Source organism: Schistocerca americana, unplaced genomic scaffold, assembly GCF_021461395.2.
Source record: "Schistocerca americana isolate TAMUIC-IGC-003095 unplaced genomic scaffold, iqSchAmer2.1 HiC_scaffold_681, whole genome shotgun sequence".
Lineage (NCBI taxonomy): Eukaryota > Metazoa > Arthropoda > Insecta > Orthoptera > Acrididae > Schistocerca > Schistocerca americana.
Window position 1 is genome coordinate 55,001 of NW_025726436.1, and position 7,500 is coordinate 62,500.

The 7,500-nt window shown below is 53.5% G+C and overlaps 1 non-coding gene across 1 annotated transcript in view; it reads left to right on the forward strand.

Annotated features, from left to right (window-relative positions):
* Positions 1 to 6,808: 6,808 nt before the first annotated feature.
* Positions 6,809 to 7,500, forward strand: part of LOC124589064 — a 1,910-nt gene continuing 1,218 nt past the window's right edge. The window contains exon 1 of the ribosomal RNA XR_006975963.1: positions 6,809 to 7,500. This exon is cut by the window's right edge and continues 1,218 nt beyond it. This is a non-coding gene — a ribosomal RNA (small subunit ribosomal RNA).

Here is a 7,500-nt window from a genome sequence, read left to right on the forward strand (position 1 = left end):
GTTCGATTACTCCCTCTTCCCAGATATCCGCGATCGAACTGACACCTCTGTCCCTCCCCTCGCTCCTGGTTTCCAGTACTTGGACAACATTCCACACACGGACCTTAATGCCCCCATCACCACACAGGATCTCATCGATACACTCCGCACCAAACGCAACACCGCTCCTGGTCACGATCGTGTTACCTACCGTCACCTTCGTGAAGCTCCTGTCTCTTTTCTCTCCACCCTGGCCAGGCTCTACAATGTAGTCCTGTCCACCGGTTACTACCCCGACCTGTGGAAAACCTCCCGTATCCTCATGTTCCTCAAACCTGGCAAACCGCCGTCCGCCGTCTCCTCCTACCGTCCCATCAGCCTTACCTCGGTCTTCAGCAAGGTCCTGGAATCTATCCTCACCCGCCGCATCCACCAGCATCTCCGCCAGCACCGCCTCCTCCCCGTTACCCAGTGTGGCTTTCGGCCGTCCTTCTCTTCCGACGATCTTCTCCTTCACCTCACTCATCTCCTTTCCGAACAGCTCAATTCCCGTCGCTCCGCAATCTTCCTCTCTCTTGACCTCGAACGCGCATATGACCGCGTATGGCATTCCGGTCTCCTCTTCAAGCTCCAAACCTTCGCCCTTCCCATTAACTACGTTCGTCTGATCGGTTCCTTTCTCTCCCGCCGTCCTTCCTATGTCACCATCCATAACACCGATTCCTACACCTTTTTCCCCTCCGCCGGTGTGCCCCAAGGCTCCGTCCTATCCCCCCTTCTGTACTTGTTGTACACGGCGGACATGCCGCCGCCGTCACCCCCTGTCCACCTTCTCCAGTTTGCCGATGACACCGCCTTCCTTGCCCTTGCCCCCACCCTGCGACGCTCCCAACGCCTTCTCCAATCCCATCTTGACCGGTTCACCGCTTGGTGCAACCAGTGGTTGCTCAAGGTCAATCCTTCCAAAACCCAGGCGATCATTGTAGGCAACACCACTCCCTCCTTCCGCCTCCTTGATTTCTATCTCACCGTTTATGGCCGTCCCATCGCTCTCACCCCCACCCTTAAGTACCTTGGCGTCACCCTCGACCGTCGCCTCTCCTGGACTCCCCATCTCCAGACAATCCAAGCCAAGGCACGTTCCCGACTCCGTCTCCTCAAGCTCCTTTCCGGCCGAACGTGGGGTTTGGACCCCTCCACCATCCTCCACACCTATAAGTCACTCATCCGCCCTATCCTCTGTTACGCCCATCCAGCCTGGATCTCCGCCCCCCCTTCCTTTTATAAATCCCTCCAAATCCTTGAACGCCATGCTCTCCGCCTTGCCTATCGCATCCGTCTCCCTTCCCCCACGCGGATCCTGTATGACCTTATCCCCTTCCCCCACCTCCTCCTCTTCCTCGAAAGGCTACGAATCCTCTACACCTCCCGTCAACTCGATCCTCCTCACCCGCTCGTCTCCCCGATCCTCTCCCACCCCCGCCCGCTGCCGCGCCTGTACTCCCATGTCCCACCCGGTCTCCATCTCTCCACCCTCCTTACCCTCTCCCAAGGTGGTTTCCGCCAGCTCCCTCTCCCTGATGATGTCCTCGTCCCCTCCATCTACCCCTCCTATCAACTTTGACCCTGCCCCCCCTCCCTCCTGGTGTCCTTTCCCTGCGGCACCCTCCCTCCTTTCTCTTCCCTTCCCTTCTCTCTCCTTTTCCCCCATCCCCTCCCTCCACCCCTCTTCTTCCGGGCTTCCCCTCCCCCTTCCTCTCTCCCCCCTCTTTCCCCAGCCCGTGGCGTCCCTGCTCTCCCCTCTCGCTTTCCCTCTCCCCCTCCTCCTCCTCCTCCTCCTCCTCCTCCTCCTCCTCCTCCTCCTCTCTTGGCAGGTCCCCGGACTCGCACACGCATCGTGAACTTTCGCGCGCCGGAGATCATCGCCCTCGGATTAGTGTCTGTGCCGTCGTGTCTGTGCCTCAGTGTTTTTCGCCGTCCACGCTCCTTCGTTCACGTGTGTCATCTACCTCGTCAGTGTTTGTGCCCAGTGCCGACGGTTTTTCTTGTTTGTTTCGTCAAGTGTGAACGGCTTCATGTTTTTTAACTATTGTATCTCCTGTTTTTTAACCGCCATTCTGTTACTTGTCTGTCTCCCTTTCTTTTTTCTTGTACTGCTTATGGCTGAAGAGCGGAGTACACTGTTCCGCTGCCAGCCCACCTTGTATGGGGTGTCCAAATTACAATAAAGAAAAAAAAAAAAAAAAAAAAAAAAAAAAGAGTTATCTCCAATATGCGACATTCCCGCTGTCCCTATACATGAGCTGCGGGCTGTACCAGTTACGAGCTAGAGACGCGACCGCGTTGCTCTCTGTACGAATGCCGATGCTGAGCGGTCAGCTAGGAGGCGCTCCATCCATGTCGGTACCGGTGAGCGTTGCACTCGCAGTCGCAAGAACGTACGGCAAGTATATTACCTGGAAGAGTCAATGACAGTCCACGCCCCCCTGCGTGGGAAGAGTCTTTCTAGGCCATGACCCACCGGAAGGGCGCAGCGTCCCCCACCCCAGACATGTGACGTCACACCATCGGTATTGACGACTAGACTGATTCCTTATAATCATTTGCCATACACCGGTGGAAGCTGCCGAGACGAGTAACTACATAGCGGGCTCGCCGTGTCACTAATGTACAGAGATACAACAGTTTCGACTGGAACCGGATTAAACGTATACACGGCGCTGATTAGTAATAGATAGAGCCATCAGAATACAGATAATGTATACAACTGTCCGTATACATGCTGAAAGACTCTGCTCACAATCACAACCACACGTCAGCCACACACCCTTATCACGCACTACTCTCTGCCTGTAACACGCACACAGACAATATGTAAGCACCAGCATGGAACAACACCCAGTGCATCCTCTCCGCCACATTAGACAATCCACACTGTCATAACCAGACTGGGAGGTCCACTCAGAAAACAGAATATCCCACCCACCCGACAACCACCATTGCTCAGCCAAGCCACCAACACCCACACATGTCCTACACAGGGGTGCACCCAACATCACAATACTGCCTCCTCTCACAGCACACAAACAATGGCAGGAATGAAAGACACAGGTCTGCCACAAGCATGGAATGAGAGCGCCGCCTGTCATGAGCCAAAGGTGCATCCTGACGTGGCAAATCAGATGATGCCGCAGGCATCCACTTACTATAATCACAATCAACAAACCGGCCGCCCCGCCCCGCCCCCCATTAAACCTTTCCTTACAACAATGTGTACCTTAACCTAACCTATATCGTACCGTAACCTAACCTATATCGTACCGTAACCTAACCTATGTCGTACCGTAACCTAACCTATGTCGTACCGTAACCTAACCTATGTCGTACCGTAACCTAACCTATGTCGTACCGTAACCTAACCTATGTCGTACCGTAACCTAACCTATGTCGTACCGTAACCTAACCTATGTCGTACCGTAACCTAACCTATGTCGTACCTTAACCTAACCTATGTCGTACCTTAACCTAACCTATGTCGTACCTTAACCTAACCTATGTCGTACCTTAACCTAACCTATGTCGTACCTTAACCTAACCTATGTCGTACCTTAACCTAACCTATGTCGTACCTTAACCTAACCTATGTCGTACCTTAACCTAACCTATGTCGTACCTTAACCTAACCTATGTCGTACCTTAACCTAACCTATGTCGTACCTTAACCTAACCTATGTCGTACCTTAACCTAACCTATGTCGTACCTTAACCTAACCTATGTCGTACCTTAACCTAACCTATGTCGTACCTTAACCTAACCTATGTCGTACCTTAACCTAACCTATGTCGTACCTTAACCTAACCTATGTCGTACCTTAACCTAACCTATGTCGTACCTTAACCTAACCTATGTCGTACCTTAACCTAACCTATGTCGTACCTTAACCTAACCTATGTCGTACCTTAACCTAACCTATGTCGTACCTTAACCTAACCTATGTCGTACCTTAACCTAACCTATGTCGTACCTTAACCTAACCTATGTCGTACCTTAACCTAACCTATGTCGTACCTTAACCTAACCTATGTCGTACCTTAACCTAACCTATGTCGTACCTTAACCTAACCTATGTCGTACCTTAACCTAACCTATGTCGTACCTTAACCTAACCTATGTCGTACCTTAACCTAACCTGTATTGCGCCTTAACCTAACCTGTATTGCGCCTTAACGTAACCTGTATTGCGCCTTAACGTAACCTGTATTGCGCCTTAACGTAACCTGTATTGCGCCTTAACGTAACCTGTATTGCGCCTTAACGTAACCTGTATTGCGCCTTAACGTAACCTGTATTGCGCCTTAACGTAACCTGTATTGCGCCTTAACGTAACCTGTATTGCGCCTTAACGTAACCTGTATTGCGCCTTAACGTAACCTGTATTGCGCCTTAACGTAACCTGTATTGCGCCTTAACGTAACCTGTATTGCGCCTTAACGTAACCTGTATTGCGCCTTAACGTAACCTGTATTGCGCCTTAACGTAACCTGTATTGCGCCTTAACGTAACCTGTATTGCGCCTTAACGTAACCTGCATTGCGCCTTAACGTAACCTGTATTGCGCCTTAACGTAACCTGTATTGCGCCTTAACGTAACCTGTATTGCGCCTTAACGTAACCTGTATTGCGCCTTAACGTAACCTGTATTGCGCCTTAACGTAACCGATATTGCGCCTTAACGTAACCTATATTGCGCCGTAACGTAACCTATATTGCGCCGTAACGTAACCCACATTGCCCCTTAACGTAACCCACATTGCCCCTTAACGTAACCCACATTGCCCCTTAACGTAACCCAACACACGTTGGGCCTTAACCCAACACACGTTGGGCCTTAAACCAACACACGTTGGGCCTTAACCCAACACACGTTGGGCCTTAACCCAACACACGTTGGGCCTTAACCCAACACACGTTGGGCCTTAACCCAACACACGTTGGGCCTTAACCCAACACACGTTGGGCCTTAACCCAACACACGTTGGGCCTTAACCCAACACACGTTGGGCCTTAACCCAACACACGTTGGGCCTTAACCCAACACACGTTGGGCCTTAACCTGCTCTGTAATTGTCATACGACGCGTTAAATTAGTGTAGTGTTGCCTAACTGCAACCCCCGCAATATAGTTTGCTACTCGCACTGCCCGGTCCCCAGTGTATCGCTTCATGTTAAACACCTTGCAGCTATACACTGTAATGTGGATGGCAGCAGGACGTACATGCTCAATGCCCTTTGCAGTTGTTCATTGGCATTTGCAGTTGTTCATTGGCATTCGCATGTGCGAAGCACTTAGCCTACGCTGTGGTACGGCCTGTGTCAACTGTCCGCTGATGTTGTACGTCCAAATCACACACTGTACTGCACATTGGTCCTCATGTACTGAATGATACATCGTGGTACATGTGACCGTACAACGACTGCGCCAACAACGGCGAACCATGCGGTCCAAATGTTGTGCACTCAGCTACGTGTCGTCTCCCTATAAGAGCTGGATTGCAGTGTGGTATGCCCTGGATGGCGATCAGCATGAGCCGTCTGTTGATGTAGTGGCGCGTGTTGTCAGACGTAGTCGTCTCTTCTCACACACCGTGATAGCATGGTGCACTGCGTTCCACATCTGCGACATGCGACAGAGGCCGGTTGACAGTCGTTCGCGCAATGGACATCGCATACGTACGGGGGCCACCTTCCACGTGTTCGCGAAGCGTGCACATGTTGTTGCGTGTATGTGGGCAGACATAGTGTGTCGTGACACCTGACACAGGCATGCAACAATCGTTGAATTTGCAAATGGCGATGGACGCCTACGTTTGCTGGTGACGTTATGCAAATGAACAACTGGTAAACCGTTGTGGTGCGGTTGTTCTCGCTAGAGGTGAATCAGTGATGGCGACGATCGGTTGAGCTACCAACCGGTTGTTCCAGCGATACCCACCATGCCCACGAACGTGAATGGCATCTGGGTGTGAAGCGATACGCGGCGGTGGCTGGGTGGGACCGTCCCCGGCCGGTGAGGGGGGGCCTCCCGGCGTGCTGGCCGCGCGGTGCGTGGGCGCACGCGCTACAGCCGGCTGGTGGGGGCGGCCAGTGGCAGGCGCGCCGGCCGACGGAGGCGGCAGGCGGCGCAGCTGCGCGCCGGCGCACCCTGCACGCGGCGCCGTGCGGCCAAAGTAGGTCCTCGCGGGCCCGGTGCGAAGCGCGGTGGACATCTGCAGTGTGCTGGTCCGATTGAGGACTGTGTGCGCTGAGGATGCGCCGCCGCCCGGCGCTCGGCGCCGCGACGCCGTCTGCTGCTCGGTCGCCTCTGCGGTTCTCGCAGGTGGTTTGTATCGCAGCTGTGCGGACGTGTTGGCGCGTGCGCTGTGCTGGGAGAGTTCGCTTCGGCACCCAAGTGGGGCTTTTGTCCTTCTGTGGCGCTGGCGTTGGAGCTGCCGGTCACCGTAGGTGGCGCGTGTTGTCTCCCGCCGGCAATGCCACGACAGCACGCTCCTGGGCCTCTGTCGGCAGCGGCAAGCTCAGTTGGGAGCACGGGTGGTCGCACCTAAAGCGTCTACTCGCCAAACTCCGGGCGATTGCGCCTCTCTCGAACCCGACCAAGTACTTAGGACGGCGCTGCGCGCCGCCGGGACCTGAGAGGGTTTCGAGGTGTATTGTGCAGGGGAGCTCAGCCTCCTCCTGTTTGCAGAATAATTGAGCGGACGCTTGCGTGTTCGCGCGGGCCCCCGGGACACACTCCCGGGCGGCCGGCTGCTCAGCTCTAGTTGACGCAGCTCCCTGGTTGATCCTGCCAGTAGTCATATGCTTGTCTCAAAGATTAAGCCATGCATGTCTCAGTACAAGCCGCATTAAGGTGAAACCGCGAATGGCTCATTAAATCAGTTATGGTTCCTTAGATCGTACCCACGTTACTTGGATAACTGTGGTAATTCTAGAGCTAATACATGCAAACAGAGTCCCGACCAGAGATGGAAGGGACGCTTTTATTAGATCAAAACCAATCGGTCGGCTCGTCCGGTCCGTTTGCCTTGGTGACTCTGAATAACTTTGGGCTGATCGCACGGTCCTCGTACCGGCGACGCATCTTTCAAATGTCTGCCTTATCAACTGTCGATGGTAGGTTCTGCGCCTACCATGGTTGTAACGGGTAACGGGGAATCAGGGTTCGATTCCGGAGAGGGAGCCTGAGAAACGGCTACCACATCCAAGGAAGGCAGCAGGCGCGCAAATTACCCACTCCCGGCACGGGGAGGTAGTGACGAAAAATAACGATACGGGACTCATCCGAGGCCCCGTAATCGGAATGAGTACACTTTAAATCCTTTAACGAGTATCTATTGGAGGGCAAGTCTGGTGCCAGCAGCCGCGGTAATTCCAGCTCCAATAGCGTATATTAAAGTTGTTGCGGTTAAAAAGCTCGTAGTTGGATTTGTGTCCCACGCTGTTGGTTCACCGCCCGTCGGTGT